Below are 21,412 nucleotides of genomic sequence, written 5' to 3' on the forward strand. Positions count from 1 at the left end.
GTAATAATATAAAGTGAACTCCTAAATAATATGAAGTAATCTCCCGAAGAGAAAACCATAACAAAATAGCGTTGGGAGAAAAATCTCGTAGATAATGTGAAAACGAACTTGTATTTTAATCTTTATCAGTGGAGGAAATAAATATAAGATAATGGATAATAATACTTTAATAAATTAGCAAATAAGAAAAAAAAATAAGTTAATTCATTATTTTTGTTTACATCGATACAATAAAAAAATCACTAAAATCATTTAGCCTGGAACCTACGATTTTTGAATCAGATCTAGATATTTGCCAATATACTACACATTACTTTTAGAATCTTTATTTTTTTAGTTTATAAAATCTAAAAGTAACTACAAATTTTTCAAAAATTTAATAATTTTTTAGAAATTCAGATTCATTAACTTAAACGATTGGACACGTATTTCCTTATTTTGGACATAGAACCATTTGGTCAAATCTCATTAAAATGATCGAATGAATTACCATAAATTCTCCGTGCGAGCATCGTGAAACGTAATTCTTTGCATTTGAAAATGTTCAGAAAATCTGAACATCAGCTATTTAAGTACACAACCAAGCAGGCAATCGTTATTTCACGGATATATTGGGTTGGCAACTAAATGATTGCGGATTTCAAATAAGAAGGAAACGACAAAATCCGCAATCACTTAGTTACCAACCCAATAAAACATACACTATTCAAGAGAGTATATGAAAATCAGTAGTGGAAGTACGAGCTTCTTCTCTTTGGCCTCAAATTTCGAAGGACACCTCGATACTAAAGTTTTTCTTCGCGAAAAATGTCGAAAACATCATTTATATCATCAATGAGAACAAGAGTAATTCTTGACCAATTTTGATGAACAAGATCTCATTTTAAAGACAAAGGTTTAATCTAGGACATATCTTTTTTGAATTTTTGAAACAGCATTCTATTTTTGCTTAAATTATTCTCTTTTATAATTAATCAGCTTCTTCATTAATTTTACGAAAGATCGAATGAAAATAGATTTGCTGTTTATGAATAATATTATCGTAGTTAGATAAGAAGACTCTGTCCTGAGCTAATATGATTAAAAAGAATTATAACAAAAGATAAAGAAATGTGTCATTCGCGAATAAAACTACAAAAAGATTTATGCACGATCGTGTTCGTTGTTTATATATATGATACACAATAAACTAAAAAGATGTGAATTGTTTCATTTACTATTTGTGAAGTTCTGTAATGGCTTCAAAATACTTATCCATATTGTAGATAAAAATTGAGGAAGATTGATTTATGAAGTACGTTGAAAATGATATAAGTCAACATCGAAGATGATTGAAATTAGAAAATAAATTAACATGATACAATTTCGCAGTGATGAATTAAAAGAGGCTAAAACAAAATCATTTTTACTCTAATTATAAAAAACAAAAAATGTAAAATTATTTGCTTACTAACAGTTTTTTTTATAGAAGAAAGTCTTGTCCTAAAATATATAGCTTTCTATATTATTTTTGTCTTTGATATTGCTACAATTAATTTCTTTGAACTTATTAGCTAAAATAAAATTAAATTATAGAAAACGAAATGTCACAAATTGCACAAGATACATTTCTTGAAATCATTCCTGCAGATAGTAAATTAAAACGGCAATTTGAAATTAATTTATTATCCATTAAATTATGATGAACAAAAAATAAATGCTTTGGAAATGCACAGAAGTAATATTATTGATCATGTTGAAATAATAATTACATTGAAATTATCAGTCTATATGAAAAATGCAAGAATTTCTATAATTCGTTCTTTTATAATAACATGTTTGGAATAATCAATTTATTATAATAAAATTAGATATATGAAAATTACATGTTCACACACACAAATGATGATAGAATATAAAATGTTATACGAAAAACGGATCAATATTACTACGTATATATTATATTATTATGTGCCCCACGTCTCGACCTTGAACAAACACAAACATTGGAATATTTTGTATTTACTTTTTCGTTTCAAAATGAATTTTTTTGAACTTATCCATTAAAATATCATTGATACAATATAGTCATTTCATGTACTGTTCGATATCTATCTGTTTAAATTTCTTTCCTCTTTTAAGTTTTTAAGCAGGTGGATTTAGTTTTATGTATAACATAATGTGTAGAGTAAGTTTCGATTAGAATCAGAATGTCAAATTCTGCCAATTTATAAATAATATTACAGTCTGAAAATTATAGAAGTTATTCATTAGTAAGAGATACAATTATTCAATGTATATGCGTATGAAATTTATTTGTTCGAAGCCAATTTATATTATACATTTAAAGGTATGTAAAAATTTATACATTCAAAATAAATATGATCTAATTAATTCTATTGAAATTTTTACTAGATAAAACTTCTGTGAAAAGTGCAAATGTTTTATTTAAAATTTCAAACAAATTAAAAGATTATTTTCAAAATAGTTACTTATATACTCTTATATTTTTATCATATAGCAATATAATCACACGATCAATATATTTTTTCTTGATTCAAACGACCATCGAAAGATTGACTATAATTAATCATAATCGTGTATAGAGTATATAAATTTACTTAATTAAAATCGTTTATTTTTGATCTATTCTGTAATCTAACAAATTGCAACGATATTATTTCGGATAGATCGAGAATCTTTAACAACTTCCTATATCGTATTGTATTTTTATTATATAATATTGTAATAGAATTAGTAAGTACATATGAGGAAACTATTCTCCGAGCGCATACGTGTATAGAAACAAAAAAACTAATATTATGGGAATCATCCTAACCAAGGATCTCAATAACGATCCTTACGAGAAAACAACCGATCGGTATTCATTAACAATGAGTGAGTGCAAAAGGACACAACGAAACGTAGAGAGATATAGTGGGACACAAACTGGCACTATCTTAGATAGGCCGACAAATAGTAGTCGTTTCATTAACATTTTTTTCGTTTTGCAATTTATTATTATATGTCCTTCGCTTCTGGGCTTTCGACGGTGTCACGTGGGAGTAATGCGCAGACAGTTTGTTATTTCTCCACCACGATAAAACCGAGAAACGTTAGAGAGGTAGACGTAGATATATAAAGACCACTAAAGTTTTATACGATAATATGTGTAGAGAAATTCGTAAAATTTCGAAGTGTCATGGTGATGATCGGTTAGATCTTGCCAACGAGACAAAGCAGAAGTTCTCTTAATTGGAAGCGGGATAGACTTCGAATACGAACAAAGATCAGACGATGAAGCGAATATGTAACCATCCAGATGGTCGGATTGAGATCACTCGCTTCGAAGCAGCCATCTCGATTACCGCATTCGTGGTTTTGCATTCCGTCGCGATTGGAGTCGATTTCAAGAAATTGCATCCCAAGGGGTAGTTGGATCACTTCTAGTTTAAGAGAGAGAGAGAGACAGAGAGAGAGAGAGAGAGAGAGAGAGAGAGAGAGAGAGAGAGAGAGAGAGAGAGAGAGAGACAGAGAGAGAGAGAGAGAGAGAGAGAGAGAGAGAGAAAGTACCAAGATCACTGCTGGTGAGTTTTATTGATGAAACGTCTATAAATCGTTTCAAATGGCAAATTTTCTAGTATTCAATGAATCTTATTAAATTTCGAAAGCATTGAAGATTTTTAATATAATTTTCTTTAGTCCAATTTTTCTGTAGTTAACGTAGTTTGGTCTAGAAAGAAACACCGATAAGATTGATCGTTTCATCCAAACATCTTTTTCGGAAAATGAGCAACACCTTTTGAGCTTTCAAGAAAAGATACGTGAAATATCGCTCGTGAATGCTCTTTTTAACTTCGTGAAGTTTCACGTTTACCCATCTTCTATGAGTAAAAAGTGAATACGAAGGGGCCGTACAGCGGCATAATATAAACGGCACAGTCGTTAGATATAGTTATGAAAGATAAGAGAAAGGAATTTGGAGCGAGTTGAATGCGCTTGTATTGTACAAAAAGTTTACTTCTCTTTCTTCCCTTTTTCTCTTTCTCACTCTTTCTCTCTTTGTATTTCCCGTCATGCTTATTCTCTTTTCACGAATAGCTCTCTTTGTTCTCTCGAGAATTTACAAAAGTCGCTTTTCTGTATGCACGATAAAGCAGTACGCGTAAGTGTAGGCGAAAAAAAACATAACGATTGTTCAGCAAGATTGGTCTCGAAAACTATATTTCTCAATATTTGCATATGAGCAACGATTATACAGGATTTGTCAAAACTCAGAAAATATTTTTTTTTGTTCGCGAAATTTCTCTCATTTTTCTAATGAAGATAAAACATTTTGAAGCACCAGTAATTATTGAATATATCGAGTATTGTTATTATTCCAGTTAACTCAATTAACAAAATATGCATGGAGAAATATGAACTAAAAATTCCCTGAATTTTAATTAAAATTGCAAAGATGATAAACCATTTCTTTGGTTTATTTTTCCTTTCATAAAAGAAAAGAAAATGAATTTTTTTTTGAAGATTTTTTCTCTTTAATAAGATAAGATAAGCTTATCTTACATAACATACATCCGACATAAAGAAGTCATTGTGGATAGTTAGTAGATGCAGTCAGCTCGATATATAATTACGATGTTTCCTTTTTTCGCAGGTGTTCAAAATGTTTCTTTGACAGATGCCTTTAATGCGATAATTTACATTCTTCGGAACCCAGATGTATTGTCATATGTATAACCCACTCCAGAAGATATTAAACTTGATGTTACTCATCTGCTTTATCATTTTTATCCTATCTAGAACGATTGATCGTACTGTATCGTATGTATTTACATATATACGTAAAAGTTGAAAATATAGTTTACAAATTACTCATAAAAATGTTTATGCGCAATTCTATTATAAAGATACATCTCATGACGTCAATTCATCACTTTCTATCTCTCTCTCTCTCTCCCTCTCTCTCTCTCTCTCTCTCTATCTATCTCCTCTCCCTCTTTCTCTGTATTTCATCGAGCTACATTTGCTTCGCGATAAATCCTACGCATCGATTGAATTTGCAGATAATCAAATAACTCGTGTACATACGCATTATAGCTTCACGTGATATAAGTATTAGGACGGTCTTGATAAGTATAATGGAAATATTTGACATGTTTTACCTCATAATACCGAGGTTACTAAAGAAAAAAAATATTGAAACAATTCTGCTTGAGTGAACACCTTTAAACGCTAACGAAGCAGAAACTAATGGCGCTTTCGTAGTTGAATTGTTTATTAGTATTAACACATACGCGCCACGTACACTTTTAGTTTCGTCTTCTCTCTCACATAAACATTCGCTTTGCAAGTCAACAACTTAAAATAAACTTGATATTGAAACCACTAAATTCGCTAATATTAACCTGCTCGTACGACAGATCTCGATCAACTATTTATATGCACTTGCTTTACTCGACGAATGCATTATTATTACAACATCGATACTTCTCTATTATACATACACACTGACACATAAAGAGTTATCTAAACGAATACACACACACACACATACATATATATATATATATATATATATATATAAATATTAAATATATATATATTAAACATTATTAATATCGAATATTATGCGTCTCGCAGACTCGTAAATATTCAGTTCAAAATTTATTTCGAGGAAATCACAGAGAGAATGTCGCTGGCAACATCGTTAATGAAATTGCTCGCTAGTATTTCTGTAATTTAACAAGACTTAAAGTGAGGTTAAATATTCATGAATAATTGAAATAGTTCTTTTTATTGGGTAGCCATGAACGTATTCATGTTGTTCGAAATTTGTATCGTTGACCAGTGTCAATTTTACGTTTTATTTACCTGCCTGTGAACTTCTGTCTCTAGAATATAATTATGAATACAGACGAAATCATATAACTTTACATATTTAACAAGTCACAAGTAATCAGAATAGTTTTCATATTGTCTTGATTTATTCCGAATATACTGGACATACATAATGTCACATATATAGTCACACATTTAATACAATGAGTTGGTAAAAATATATACACAAATATATTTATACATAGATACGTATAAAATGCGTATAATAAATGTTACAAAATTGAATATTTAAATATTTCCCACTATGCGTAGAACGTTATGCATATTACCAAAAAAGCAAGTATCCTCTTTCATTTATGAGTCTTTCTTTCTTCTTATTTCCCCCTCCCCCCTTTCTCTCTCTCTGTCCTCTCTCTTTTTCTCTAGTTTTACTCGTTCGTCTATTGCAATGCGCGCGTGCACGTCACCTGTGCAACACTCGGCACCTTTGAGAACGTGGTTTGGTTTGCGAGTGACGTCAGTAATTGACCACGTTACAGTAATCCGAGCGAAATATAAATTTAAGAAGCTCCTTCCAGGTTGAAAGGTGAAAAAACTTCTTTTCTCATTCCTTTGACGAGATCATGGTACTTCAACAGCATTGGAAAATATTACGCGGTCGCATCTGAATTTTAGCATATCGCGAACACGAAACGGTGTATAATAATGCCAGTAGCAAAACCTATTTCCCCTACAGCCTTTTTCCTCTCAACTCTTCGCGTTGGAACCGAACAAGTTACCCTCGGTGGCACCGACAGCTCCCGCGATGAAAACTGTTGTACGTTCTCTATGTACACGTGCATACGCCCGCTTTCTCATTCTACACGGTGTACCGACTAAATTGTCGTGTCCATAGCTTTATTTCGCTTCCACAAAGATATCAAAAAATTTTAGTAAATTAAATTTCTTTTTTTACTTTTCATCAAATTTAGCTTCTTTTTTTTCTTAAGAGAACTGAAAATACAAAAGAATGAAATTATTTAAAAATGTGAAAAACCAATTAAAATTTTTAGTCGAAAGTATATTATTACGTACATATATTATTATACCATTATATGCATCTATAATATTATTCATCATTCGCGGAGTTAAGTTCAAATGTTTGACCCGCTTTGCGGAATAAATACGTACGTGGAAGCTGTAGTTTGCTTTACGTAAGCAACACTTAGGATTAGTCTGCGTATGAACGTACGAAAAGTCATAAGCGGTTATGGTAGTTGGCTGATTGGATGCGCGAATAAGAGCTAATTACGCTCCTTGTAGTATACTGAACTTCGGCGTTATTGAATAAACAAATTAAAGGAGGGTTCTGTGATGAGACGTGAGAAGCTTTGTCCTCTTCGCCATCATTCTTAGTCTATTCTCGTCTATTTTCTAGTTTCCTTTCGCATAATTAACAAATCGTTTAGTACTTAGTTCCTTCGTGTCTTCAATTTTGAAGCAACTAAAATGTTCTCGCTTGACGTTTACAAGATCGTCGTGGATACCTCGAAACTTCGACAAAGCACGTACCGGTAAATACCATTTGTTTTGTAGTTTAGTGTTAACTACAGTAAGAAGGCGTCTCGAGGATCGAGAATAAAAGCAAACATCCGCTCGCTGTATGAACTTGAGAAAATCGAAATGTGTGAAAAAAGAGAAGCAATCGATTGTTTCTTCGATATAGGTATTTTCGTTCCTAGGAAATAAATTAAACTAAAAAAGGGAAAGGGGAGAGAGAGAGAGAAAGAGAGAAAGAAAGAGAGAGAGAAAGAGAGAGAGAAAGAGAGAGAGAGAGAGAGAGAGAAAGAGAGAGAAACAATTTTTATCGTTATTAACATCATAAATCATTCGAATGAAGATAGAGTCGACAAATGAATTACCTAGATAGATAAGACCAAAGTTAAGAATAATTGAACGATCTATGTGAAACGATTCAACTCGATGAATTAGGTATATACTAGAAGCAAAATTTCAAATCAATTCTGTTCGCACACGTTTCAGATCCAAAGGAGATATAACTTATTCAATCAGTCAATCTTGTATATCCGACGACTGATCTCTCGATCGGTCTTAAAGTTTATTTGGATAATCTACTGAGTCAATTTCCCATGAGAAAATATATTGTATAGCGAATAACGAAACAACTTATGAGACCACCCGGTATTGTTTCTAGCAAGCGTATTGAATAGATTTTGCTACGGACATAATTTACACTCCTACGAATTCTCTCGATTCATGGAACATTGTATTCCTCTTTCATTCTCCCTTTCATCCTTCTCTTTTCCTTATTCCACACTTTTTCTTTTCCTATTAATTTTTTAAGATGCTTTTTGATAATATATAGATATACAAGGGAGAAAGCAATTTCCCTATAACCAGCACGCTTTTCTTAAGTATTCTATTTTTTGTTCGAAAAAAAAGAACAACAGAGATAGAGAAAAAAGAATCACTGTTTAAACGCGCTAACGGTGAATGTACACGTGGCTGATTTACGAGACGCGATGTGTACGTGCGAGAATTTCAATGGAAAAATAGGATACTTTATTGCTTGTGCTCTCTCTCTCTCTCTCTCTCTCTCTCTCTCTCTCTCTCTCTCTTTCTCGTACTTGATGTCACCCAAAGATTAACACGTAACACGTGCAAAAATCTATTTGCTCCAGACTTCTCATTCCGAATAGGATGGGAATCAACGTTGTCGCTTTAATGTTGGTGGTTATTTAGATAGGAATTTTCGGTATAATAAACGTATAGCCGCATCGTAAATTACGAATAGTACTTCTTTGAGTTTACCAATCGATTTCAATCTCAATATTGTAACCTATCTTCGATTATAAAATTTCAATAAAACACAAATATAAATTCGGACGAAGAAAAAGAAGAAGCCGGAAAGATTTATACAGAAAATCGACGATATCTCGAGCGCGTTCGAATCTTACATGAAGAGTCCGATTCCTCTATATTTTTCCCTTTCCTTCTTTCGAAACGATGCACTGATAAAAGGAATCGACCTTTTCTGCATTCGTATAGAAAATTGGCATCCATTGGATATATCTATTCGGTCGTATAATAGATATCCGCGTGGGACATCGATGACGTTTAATCGATATCGATAAACAGATAATAATATTCTCGAATAATGTATATAAGTAAGTATATGTGTATTTAATACTTATTATATACATTTATCTATTCTTTTGTAAAGAAATACAATTTACGTTAACCGTGTAGGATGTAATGTCATAGTTCACTTCATATTTTAAGATATTCATTATTATTAGAAAGCTTCTTCTACTATAATGTTCTTCGTTGAATGATTCGATCTTCCTTTTATAATTTATAATAACGATATTTATCTGAATTAGATAAGATAAGACTTAGTGCGTTTTTATGGATTAATTTATAAACAGACCATCACTTCGTGTCCATGTACTTATACGGAATGTTTCATAGGATTAGTGCTTCACCCGTTGAAATTATCAATTTTAAGCAATCGGTATTGTAGTTTAGAAATGTGATTAACCGATAATAAGTACTGGCATTAAAGCAGTGAAAATCAAATTACTAGTAGTATAGGGGGTTCATACCCCCGTGAGAATAGTAATTTGCGAGAGAGAGAGAGAGAGAGAGAGAGAGAGAGAGAGAGAGAGAGAATACGAACACGCGATACATAGCGATGTTGCCGACACATCATGTAGCCGACGTAGCACGATTTATGATACCGATGGAACAAGGTTATGCAAGCCTTGCATGGTATCCATCATTAGTTAGATTCTATCCGTCTATGAAAGGACGTAGTATCGCATGAATTTAAGCAATTCACGTTGGATACGCATTGATACGCGCTAAGGGCTTGGCACGCGAACGTCGAGATATCGTGAAGTACGTGTTCGAAGCGTTCCGATCGATCTTTTCAAAACTATCGTGAGATTAAAATCACGAAGCTCACTCTTTGGTACTTACGTATCTTCTATTATTTTCTAGAACATTGACTGTCCTCTATAATACTTATATAGCGATATTTTATCATTTGGAATATTTTCATGATATGCAGCCTCGATAAACGACTATAAATTCTTACTGATTATTTACTCCTATATACATATAAGATATCGAGGAGAAGCTTTACAGCGGATTTCATAACTATATTAAACTCATAATGACCGTATCTCTTAGTCACAGTTATTTTGAAACGTGTCTATAACCGTATAACACATACATGATCGATGATCAAAGTTTGCACCGTGAAAATTTTCTCATACTTAATAACGCTGAAAAAGCGGAGAAAGAAAAGAATGAATTTGAATGATTCGTTATAATATGAAACAAGTTTTCAAAAGTTTCCTTAGTGTCTTTTTATTTTATCATACGCAAATTTTAATTGGTGATCGATGTATATATTCTATATGTACTTAAAAAGGTATAGAAAAGATAATATTATCAAAAAAGATAATATTTTCTGTAATGTTTGCATCTCTTTATTCTTGTTGCAGAAAACTTAAAATACCTAGGATAATATTGTGCATTACTAATTTTAGTATGCTTTCTTTATATCTCTTTTTCTTTCTTCTTCGAGCCCTTACCACTCGGCTTCCTTAATACTTCAACATTTTCCTTTTCTATTTTTCTTTAGCTGTATCTTTTTATTGCAATACTATTGTCTCTATAATTATGTTGCCTCGATGTATACACGATGGGACGTAATAAGGAAATCCCGGTGGATCTTCGAAATTAGATTTTCTCGAATTTCGGTTGACTGTCGCGTGGAAAATTCAATTTAAGTTCTACAGATTACACCAAAGTCTTATAATTAATAGTAGTCAAAGTAGCTTTTTAATTAATTTTCACTAACCGGAAACTTTGAAGCTTCGGCAGATTTTCTATCACTCGTACAAAGAACTACAGAATTATTCTTTATATTCTTAACAATGTTAATCAGCTGATAATAGCTTCATTCTACAAGTTGTTATATTATATATATTACAGCATAAATGAAACATTAAAGCCAAGGTTTACATTCATTCTAAATCTAGCAAAAGGTAATCTAAAGGTATGTTTGAGCTTACATCGATTTTAGTAATTAATTTAATATCTTATAACATGAAAAAGACGATGAAATTCGGGTTCATCGAACGAATTTATTTCAATATAATTTTCTATAAAACGAAAGAATATCTAAATAAAAGTTAATGAAAAAGTAACTATACGTCCATCATAAATTCTTATTATTACGAATACGATGCAGATCTTGCATATTAGCGATAGCTTCACTGCAACTGCCATGGAACCAAAGATTAAAGCAATATCTTCTGAACGATATGCATGTAAATACCTATCGATTTATGATCTCAGCACTCAACGTGTGATTATAAATTGATTGATTGGAAGAACGACAAAAAAATAGAAAATATTAGAAATACTTCGAGATAACAACTGATAATAAAAAAATTATGTTGTCCTGACATTCAAGTCACGAACGATCTTCTAATAATTACAAAATCAAATATTGTCAAACGATATTCAATCGTTGAATTTATACGGGGATCATCTACGTCCTTTGTCGTCATCATTATAATTATCATTATTGTTATTGTTATTACTTCAATCGACCAAAAGCAATTAAATTAGAATCTATCCATTTATTAATGACTTTCATTAACGCTATGCAACGGAGAAAGAGAAAGAGAGAGAGAGAGAGAGAGAGAGAGAGAGAGAGAGAGAGAGAGAGAAGGAGACAGAGAGAAAGAGATAGAAAGAGTATTAGCGAGTTATCCCGATCGAGAATTAGCCAAATTTAATCTCGCAGTGTCCTGATCACGTTTCCATTAATTTCATAATTTCATGGCTTGCGTTGATAAGTTTTGCAAGTTTTTTTTTTTACAAATATATATGCACGAAAGTGAACATTGTGCAATGTTTTATCCGTCATTCAGTTGGGCAGGAAATTTCTTCGACAATGCCATACCGTATCTAAAGATTGTTCACAAATTCACCATCAAAGAAAAATTATATCAGTCGAATTCACCATCGAAGGAAAATCCAATGAGGAACGAACGAAAGATCACTCAAAATCCTAAGTTATTTTTTTCTTTACTTTTTCCATCAACATTTTCACCTTAAGTATGCCAGCTATGAATCTATCGAAAAAGTCTATCGTTGAAAAGTTCAGTCGTCAAGTTCTTTCAACCATGTCAAATATCTATTTCTAACATAACAATTTGGAAATCATGTTTCTCTTATTTCAAATAAGACGAAAAGATCGATTATTTTTTGAGAAATAATCGTTAACGATTTCTACTGCATCGGCATTTCACTGTCGATTCCATTTTCTCAAAGACGATAATACGAGCATAAATGCCAGTTCGCTTTTCCAATTCGCGAAAAAGCGAATCACACGACTATGGGAATTATCTCGTATTTGCAGTTCCATTCACGAGCTCATGTACTCATCTCTCAAGAGTCTGCCTTCGAGCGTTTATTTGTCGCAATGTTTATTATTGTTTTCGGTTGTATTTATCTAAGCATAGGGAGGTCGAAGGTAAAGAAGCGAGGAGTATCAATGTTAGAGGAAGCATAGTTATAGTCAACTCGAATAGGTTCTATGGAATGCCAGTTTTACGTCGTCTATCGTCCGCCTGTATACTTTACTAACGTTTATAACCTTCTTATATGGTAGTATAAAATTTCACTCGAACTTCGAAAATCTCTAAAAAATTGATTTACCTTTTTATAGGTGACAGAAAAGTGAGGAGATTCAATCGGTGATATAGTTGTTGCATTACCTGGTTGTTAACGCATTTAGTTGTCGATAAATTACGGAAGATGAGCAACTATAAAATCGACGTTACGTTTTCGACATCATCATGTTACGTACTATCGAATGAATATTCCTTCTATAAGTCATCTACTTTTTGAGAATTGAATCATTCCATAGGTATCTCTTTTCCTTCTCAACTTTTATAGTTTATTTTTTATTCGATATCTTTATCTTGTCGAATTCATGTCGAAAATAATAATGAAGAATGCGATACTGCAAATAATAATAATTTCAAGAAAAAGAGAAAGAAAGAGATGGAAAATATTCATCGAACAAAAATAACGAGGAGTATTGCAAAGCGTTCGACCTCGATTCGATTCGACGGCTAGCTTGAACGACGTGCGTACTCGCATGTATACTCACCCTCTCGCTTTACCCTTCGATCCTTTCTCTCGAGCATCCGTGACGTCACTGTGCTCCCACTATCGTCATTGCTCCCTCTCTCCGTCTCCTCTTCATAGATGGGGAAAGAATCGCGAATCTGGTAGCAGGAAGAGGTCGATACACCCCTCCACGTAGCTTTCCTCGATGAGAAGGACAACGAAGAGAATGAAGAGGAGAAAGAAGATGGGGGAAAATGAAACAGAGAGAGAGCGAGAGTGAGCGAGCAAGAGAGACGCAGGAAGAAATCCTGCGCGCGATCACTGCGCCCACGAATACACGCGAAGTTTGTGAGCCATACGCAACACGCATACGCAAGCGCCGTATGCTATGACGTCACAAGGGCGGGGTCCTCAGTAGTGGCTTTGGACCTCGACGGTGGTGTGAAGGGGTGTGCAACACGTGGAAAGGGGTCGCGTTGCTCGCTCGCAAACTATCTTTTCCTTTCACCTCATACGTTCCTACGCAGTCCACATTCATACGAAATGAAACATATATGTTATACACATATTTTCTTTCAACTATCGTGTAGATTTATTTCTATAGGTGTACCAAGTGACGTAATTCTACAGTGTAATTTATACTTTAATCTATATGTGTCATATGTGAAATATAGAACGTATATTATAGGCGAATATAATTCTATCTTTCTATTACTTTTTTTTTCAGGACTTTCTTTCTTCTACATAAGAGAAACTACCATTGGAGTTTTTTTACCTTTCGTCCAGAAAAAGTAGGTCAACGAGTAGGGCGACGAGTCGACCCTTCGAGCTGGCCCTTCAGCTCCTTGAACGTTCTGTATCGTTTCGTAGGACTTGTAGCATCGTCTTAGAGTATGTAATCGAGTAGTACAATGTGTCTCTAGAACGCGTAGATCGATGGCTGGATGTTAAGCTCTATGCATCCGAATTGTGTTTAGTTCGATTTCGCTTGAATAGAGAAGAGCCTTCGAATATGCTGTAGAGTTTACGAGATAACAATGGAACAGCTTGTTTGGAATAATTGGAAGATATGTGAGAAGATTAAAAACAACAATTTATTTCAAAGATGTATATTTGTCGAGAATAAACGTCTTATATTGTCGCGAGTGACATTTTACGGAGCTTGGATATTTATAATCTCTGAATTGTACGTGGATGGTAAAGAAATTATACGAAAGTAGATAGCACGGTACTTGGTCCGGTGAGATAGAAACAATGGCGATTGTACAATGGTAAATGGTGTCTATTAACTCTGTCTGCTCTGTACGTATTCATGCTGCAACAAGAATCTCAGTATATACGATGAATATACAGTCTACTCAAAAATGTATACAGTGTATTCATTTATTATAAATAGATATTTAATGAAAGATTTTTTTAAATTCTTTTTTAATGAATAATAACAGTTGAAAAGTGGAAGAAAATGGGTCGATGAAACGAATCGAAGAGAAATGATCGAATGGGATATAGATCTCCTTGGGATGATCGATATTTCGTCCTTCCAATTATCGGTTTCCCAATAATCGGTCCTCAATTTAATGAATGCCTCGTACGATCGACGTATTAGTGAACGAAGGGGTTTAGAATCAAGGAGAAACCACGATCCGATCATGTTAGTTTGAACAAAGCTTTCGGATAGATACTGATATTCGACTTTGGTTATAGCCACGTACATAGATATACGTATGTATTTTCATGTCAAAGAAGGAAACGTTCGTTGCCATCACTTTGCTTTCATCATTCTTATCGATTTGCGGAGAAAGATAGATCGTCGTTCCAATTATTGATTGGAACTTTCGTTTTCGTGGCAAAGAGGATCAAAGGATTTGTTACTAGAGTTGGTTACGTACAATAGAGTAGTCCTTTCTGTACAATCAATAATCAGCTTTCAGCATTTGTTCATTTAAAAGTAATTATCATCGATTATTTTGCAGTTATTAATCGAAGATTTATTTAATAAATACATATTCTCAAGATATGTCATGAACTAGTTTTGACGTAAATCAAATGTAATTTTTACAAGAAAAGTTATTGTCAGAAGTTTTCATTAAAAACGCTATGTTACGAGGCAACAGAAATGGGCTCCTTATTATGAAGGTTGTGATCATGAAACATAACCAACTCTATGAGACGTTATTCATTATCATGTTTTATTTATTGTGATTCTTCAAACTTTAGTTCGAAGTACTGAATGATTTTATCAAAAACCACCGAGTTGTTTTATCTCTTTTACTAGTATATTTCCTGGCACTTCCTTCTAACTTTATATCTCGCCTACCACCTTTGAACGACGAAGGATTTCCTTTTGCTTCTCCTCCTGCCTTCATGCTTTTTCTCGTTGCGTGCGATTTATGGTGGAGAAGAAAAAAAATCTAGAACTTTCACAAACTTCATTCAAACGATGCATGCGACATGTATGCAAGAGGAACGGAACAAAAGAACGGCACGACAGGTTGACGGAGTAGAAAAACAAGACCGCAAAGGTATATACATACATGCAGAGTACGCACTTTTATAGAAGGATTCGTACGAGTATGCGAAACTTTTACATTTTTTCATAATTCATTGCGCTCGTTTTACGTCGCTTTCCTATTTTGCTTTGGAAAAGGACCGCCTATTACACGTTCTCTTTATCTTCAAAAATTTACGATGAACATAAGCCTATTTCATTTGATTTACGCGGGATAGAATAGTCAAGAAATAAGAAAGATCCTAAGATCGATCTCGATTTTTTTATATCAAAAAGATAAATTAAGGTGAAACTCAGCATATTAAAAGAAAACAAGTCGAAAGTGACCTCAGAAGGTATAATTAGAAGTGTCGGAAACGGGGAAAACGAAGATTTCGTTTGAACGGATCATGAAAGGAAAAAAGAAAAGCTCGGCCACTTTTCTTCTGAGCGCATACAGACCCGCGTCTTATGTTTTACGCCGGGAAGTTTCTTTTTTAGCGGATCTCGACATTATTTATTCTCGTTTATAGCCTTAACTAATTGTTTTGTGGCCCGATCTGAATTGGATCAAGAAAATCGTAGGCAAACAAAAAGTTCATAGTATAACTTTCTTCGATTTTCGAAAGATCGATAAAGAAAGAGAAAAATCTTTTGATGAATTTTGAATGATTTTCCGAGGAAATTGAAAGTATTTCGATATAATCATTAACTGAATTAAATGGCACGATGATTGCCACGAGGTCGAGCCTAAAATTTGTCAAAAACCCTTGACATCGTCAACATGAGTACCATATAAGAGAGAGTGCGCGCGTACAATAATTCATATTTGATTGTTTCGCATCGCCGATCGTATTGGTGTTTATCGAAAATATGTTTCACCTTTTTATTCATTTTATTACAAATTTACCCATAAGAAATGAGAATATTATTGCATGACCTATATCGTTCAATACATTACACGTATCGTATAATCGATACTAAGTGAGTTTTAATAATTTAGATCGTAAAAATATATCATTGTTTTCATTTAATTTAAGAAAGAATCTGACGGTAGATTGGAAGATTTTAATCTATCTCGGTCGACTGAGACATCGTCTTAAAATGTTCCTTTAATTCGAAATTTTTAAGTTGGGTCATTTGACTTTTGTTGATGTTTCAACGAATAGATTTTTCCTCAGAGAAAAAGAAAGAAAGAGACAGAGAGAGAGAGAGAGAGAGAGAGAGAGAGAGAGAGAGAGAGAGAGAGAGAGAGTTAACGATATTGTATAGCCGGATACGATCAGGACCGAAAAATCAAAATTTTCAAAGTCTATTAATGAAAGAGTTATGTGTTGAAATAATTGATATTTATTCCAATTTTATGCACCCTTTCAGTCATTTAGCCACAGCATAAAAATATTGGATATTCATGAACGTATATAAATATTTTATATACATAATATGGTACGATCCAGATATATAAATAAATATTAAGATATACAAATAAGAGGAAGAAGCGATTCGATACGTAAGGATAAAAAGAACTAGATATGAAATAATCACTGCAATAAGAACGATTATACGTTAATTACGCTATAATACTCTTATGACGGATTAATTGTACATCATAACGTGTGCTCGAAAAATATTTTTCTTACTACACGAAACTTAGTATATATTTTTCCCGTATAATGTCACATTATAAATAACAATACGATGAAATGTATGAGAATATTCAAACCAGCCTGGCAATTAGCTATAAATTCTCTGATTTGTAGCACGGTTTAATGCAACTGATTCGGTCTATAATCTGTCTTCCAAAGATTTCGAAGCAGAGTAGAGAAGCCGATTAATTTATACGTCCTAATGGTTATCGCACTCATGATCGGCCATGGACGATGTTGGAGTTATAACAGAATTCGAGAACATTTGAATTCGAGAACATTTGAATTCGAGAATATGGTCGAGAGAGAAAGAGAAAGAGAAAGAGAAAGAGAAAGAGAAAGAGAAAGAGAAAGAGAAAGAGAAAGAGAAAGAGAAAGAGAAAGAGAGAGAGAGAGAGTGAGAGAGTGAGAGAGAGAGAGAGAGTGAGAGAGAGAGAGAGAGAGTGAAAAGAGAGTCGTTTATAAAGGGTAGTGAAGGTGGTAGTGAACCATCTGGTAGGGGGAGCTAGAGAGGAGGATGTTCCCGTATCTTGTTGTAAGGACAGAGCCGAAAGGAAGGAGTTTGTAACTAGTTTCTCCGTCAGACCATAGTGCATGTCCTCCGAACGAGAACAATGCCGATACACGTATACATACCCACCACTAATACATGTTCGCTGTCTTTTGAAGAGAGGCCTGCATGTTGGACCGCCGAGTTACGACGATATCCTGAACTTAACTGAAAGAAAGTTTTACAACAGTGGGATGGAGTATCAGGACGATGAGAAGGATAGAAATATAGAGAAAGTGCTAGAAAGACAGAGAGAGATAGATGACGAGAGAATCGACTTACAAATATCTAATGTTGACACGATGCCTGTATTTGTTGCTGGTTATAGCTACATTTTGAAAGAAATAGAGATAAAGAGAAGAGACTGGTTGAAGAATGATCAGAATGAAAGATAAGAGAGAGATAAGAAAGAAAAAGAGAGAGAGAGAGAGAAAGAGAGAAAGAGAGAAAGAAAGAATCTTGATCATTAAGCTGTTCGATCGCAAAAATTGAAGTTTTGAGGTACTTAGAGCTAAAAGAAGAAGCTTGGCCTAAGCTTTTGTTCTTCACGATTTTGAAGATAGCTTTTAACTATTACTGCAAAATAAATGTAATACCTCAGAGAGATTTAATTGAATATACAAGCAAAAAAATCAGCAGGATAATTGTTTTTCTATTCTTTTGCAAGAATTTCAAGATAATTTAAAAAATTTGTTTGACTTATCGGAAAAAAGAGTGAGAAGTAGGAAAGAAATATAGGAGATCTCTTTCTCTCAAAAAGTGAAACGTCGTCGAGAAGAATTAGCAATTTGGATTTTCGAGATAACTTTGGACGATCTTCTTTTCATGCATCGTACCGACAACTAACTCTTCTACTTCTGATAAGAGTTCGAATATCTTTGCAAAAGAAAATGACGCTTGGTACCTAGGAAAAACGTTGGGAGGTAGAGGGATTGCTAGGAGTTTTTTAATAAGTAGGAAGTTTTCATGATTTTCGACTGTCTTTCTTCTCTCTTTCTCTCCCTCTTCATTTTTCTTTTTCTCGGATAAGGGAAAGCAATGTTACATTGTTTGATAGAAATTTAATAAGTAAGCAAGCAAGCATAAAAGTAGACTTGGCAGCTAGGCATCTGAATCGAACTAACTTTGAACTGTTTAGCATCATGATATATTGGAAAATATAAGTGAAATTATTATTACTTAGATTTTACGCATTAGCCCGACTTCTATGATAATATGAAAAGACGTTACCTCGATGTAATTTGAATATCAAAGTTTCACAAGTAAGAAGAACAAGCAAGTATGTGTAATAAATAGAGCAAGGCCCTGAGGTTAGCTGCTATCAGAATTTATTGTAAGAATATGAAATAAGTGATCGTGTCGATGCAACGTAAAAATTGAAAATTTCATCGATACCAAAGTAAGAAAAAGACAAGAATGAATAATACAATTCGAAAAATTTATCGTAAGAGTGAGAAGCGTAAAGAATGAAATAATGTTCTGAAAGGAATTAAAGCTTCTTTCGACATTAAATCGGATAGAATGTTTCACCGAATGAAATATTTGTCTGAGTGTGAGAGGTTGGATTTGAAAGGATACAAAGGGAAAACTCGACGGTGAAACACTTTTTATTGCTCATTTTCGAAGCAACCTAAAACTACTATGTAAGAACTGGAGATGGTAATGCTAGTAATGCTGGGAGTTTAGTGTTGGGAGGGAATATCTTTCAATGCCATCGGATTCCATTATACCATTCTGATATTCTCGGCCGGTCAGTGCAACTTGACGAATGAAATACCAGAGCTAAAAAAATGAATAATGATGTCTCCGACAAGATAAGAAGCTAGTCGAAGTAGATAATTCGTTGTTTCGCCTCTTTCATTCCTATTCGCTATAATATCGTTTCAAGATAATAGCAATTATTTTAATTACTTCTCATCGCGTTGGAATTATCAAGAATGAAGAAAAGAATAGTCGATAGAATCGAGAGAGATATCAAGGAAAGAAGCTTTCTCGAGTATTTCGTACTTGGATTTCGATGTGCACTCGAAATAGCTCTATACGGTTTCGCCATTAATACAATACAAAGAACACGCTAATTTACCGAGTAAGCAGGATTCGGTTTTCTACGACTATTAGTAGCACGGCTTTCTCATTTAATCCTTATTTACTTGCTTTGGGACGCATATTACGAAATTTTGTTATCATCGTCGGTCTATGCGTTCTATTAAAGTGTCATTACATTAAAGCACCATTGAAATGCGAGATATACAATTAAATATTATGAAAAAAATGAGGAATAATTGAAAAAATGAGGTATGACTTACAAAGAAATAATCTATTCTTTTTTTTTCTATGTTCTAGATGGTGTGTCGAGTGCGAGCTCATCCTGCAGACATTTAAAAAAACGGATATCATCGTATATAATAACGTTATCATAAGCGTGCCTATAAACACGATTGGTTCGCGGTATAGCAACACGATGAATTTTCCTTTCCTCTATATAATAGCCGTAGAAGATTTATGTGAGAATCTTCGCGATATGGTTACCAGCAATAAAGATAACCGAGTGAAACAAGTAACAACCATGGTGTTATCAGATGTCGGACGTTCCACGCTATTGTTACTGTGAGAAATTGGAGCTGATGTTTTCCAAGATACATTATATTTTTCATATGATGTCAATTATCTGAATTTATTATACATAAGAGCATATTTTAAACAGGAAATAGTTGTCTTGTTGATGATTTCACGTTGAATAGAAAGAAGAATGATATGCAACAACAATGTCGATAAAGATCTTTGTTCTACAATAGTATAAATTAAACACATAATGCAACCATAGAAATAAATAAGTGCTCTAAAAATAATTTCATTTTAAGAGGATCGAAGTAAAATGTAGCTAATAACAGAAAAGAAGATTTCTCTTTGATTCTAAACAATTGGCTGGTATTACACATTATTATTATTTAGCTGACCGTTGTAAGCCCTAATTCTCACCGAATCTATATTATATAATAAAGACGATCCATCATTTTTCATATTTAATTCGATATTATATCAATTTTCCTTTGATAGAGAGAAGTAACTCAAAAGTGTTATTAAAATGTACGTTTGATATTATTTATTCGTATGGGCGAATATTCCAAAGTCGACTGTCGGCAAATCGAGAGGAGAAGTAATAGAAGAAAAAGAAGAAAAAAATAGAAAGCAGAAGAGAAAAGAGGTGAGACGTCGCGACGCTTGCGCCACAGCAACAGCAATTCCGTCAGACGGCGCCTCGACGCTAGCAGCGTCGGACGGACGGATCGCTCGCTCTAGACACCCAGTCAGCCTCCACAGAGCTAGCCGGTTCTTCTCTTCTCCCTTTTCCTCCGCTACCTCCTCACCCTCTTGTTCATTTTACTCCCACTTTTTGCACCCTTCGCGTTCGAGAAGCGCGCGCGCACATCTACGTACGTACACACGCGTACACATCTCCCACCACCCTTTTCGATATCCTTGCTCGTAGTGTTAGAGAAAGAGAGAGAGAGAGAGAGAGAGAGAGAAGGAGAGAGAGAGGAAATTACCATCCCCCGAATGACGCGAGAGGGAGTTAGAGTTCCTAGCTTGTCCCCCACAGTTGCAGTGCGTTCCCAACACCCGTGAGACAACCTCGAACTGTCCCGACGTAAGCAACGAAATACACGCACGTACGGATCGACACTCACATTCGCGCACAACGAGGGTCACGAAGAGACTCAATTTTTTCGCGTTCTCGTTTACTCTTCC

At 33.9% G+C, this 21,412-nt stretch overlaps 1 protein-coding gene and 2 long non-coding RNA genes across 18 annotated transcripts in view; all 3 read left to right on the forward strand.

Annotated features, from left to right (window-relative positions):
* Positions 1–20,689, forward strand: part of LOC124426223 — a 30,436-nt gene extending 9,747 nt beyond the window's left edge. For both annotated transcript variants that reach the window (XR_006942675.1, XR_006942676.1), the window contains exon 2: positions 20,006–20,689. This is a non-coding gene — a long non-coding RNA (uncharacterized LOC124426223). The remainder of the gene's footprint in view (positions 1–20,005) is intronic.
* On the forward strand, positions 13,325–14,134 carry LOC124426229. Its single transcript, XR_006942677.1, has 2 exons — positions 13,325–13,609; positions 13,706–14,134. It is a non-coding gene; the product is annotated as an uncharacterized LOC124426229 (long non-coding RNA).
* A 294-nt stretch (positions 20,690–20,983) lies between the features above and the next one.
* The window catches only part of LOC124426118 (alpha-2B adrenergic receptor), a 100,472-nt gene continuing 100,043 nt past the window's right edge, over positions 20,984–21,412 (forward strand). For 10 of the 15 annotated variants that reach the window (XR_006942658.1, XR_006942660.1, XR_006942648.1 and 7 more), the window contains exon 1: positions 21,004–21,412. This exon is cut by the window's right edge. The gene's annotated coding sequence lies outside the window, so the exon portion shown is untranslated. The other 5 variants (XM_046967489.1, XM_046967498.1, XM_046967479.1 and 2 more) reach the window with 3 other exon arrangements.

Source organism: Vespa crabro, chromosome 1 (assembly GCF_910589235.1).
Source record: "Vespa crabro chromosome 1, iyVesCrab1.2, whole genome shotgun sequence".
Classification (NCBI taxonomy): Eukaryota; Metazoa; Arthropoda; class Insecta; order Hymenoptera; family Vespidae; genus Vespa; species Vespa crabro.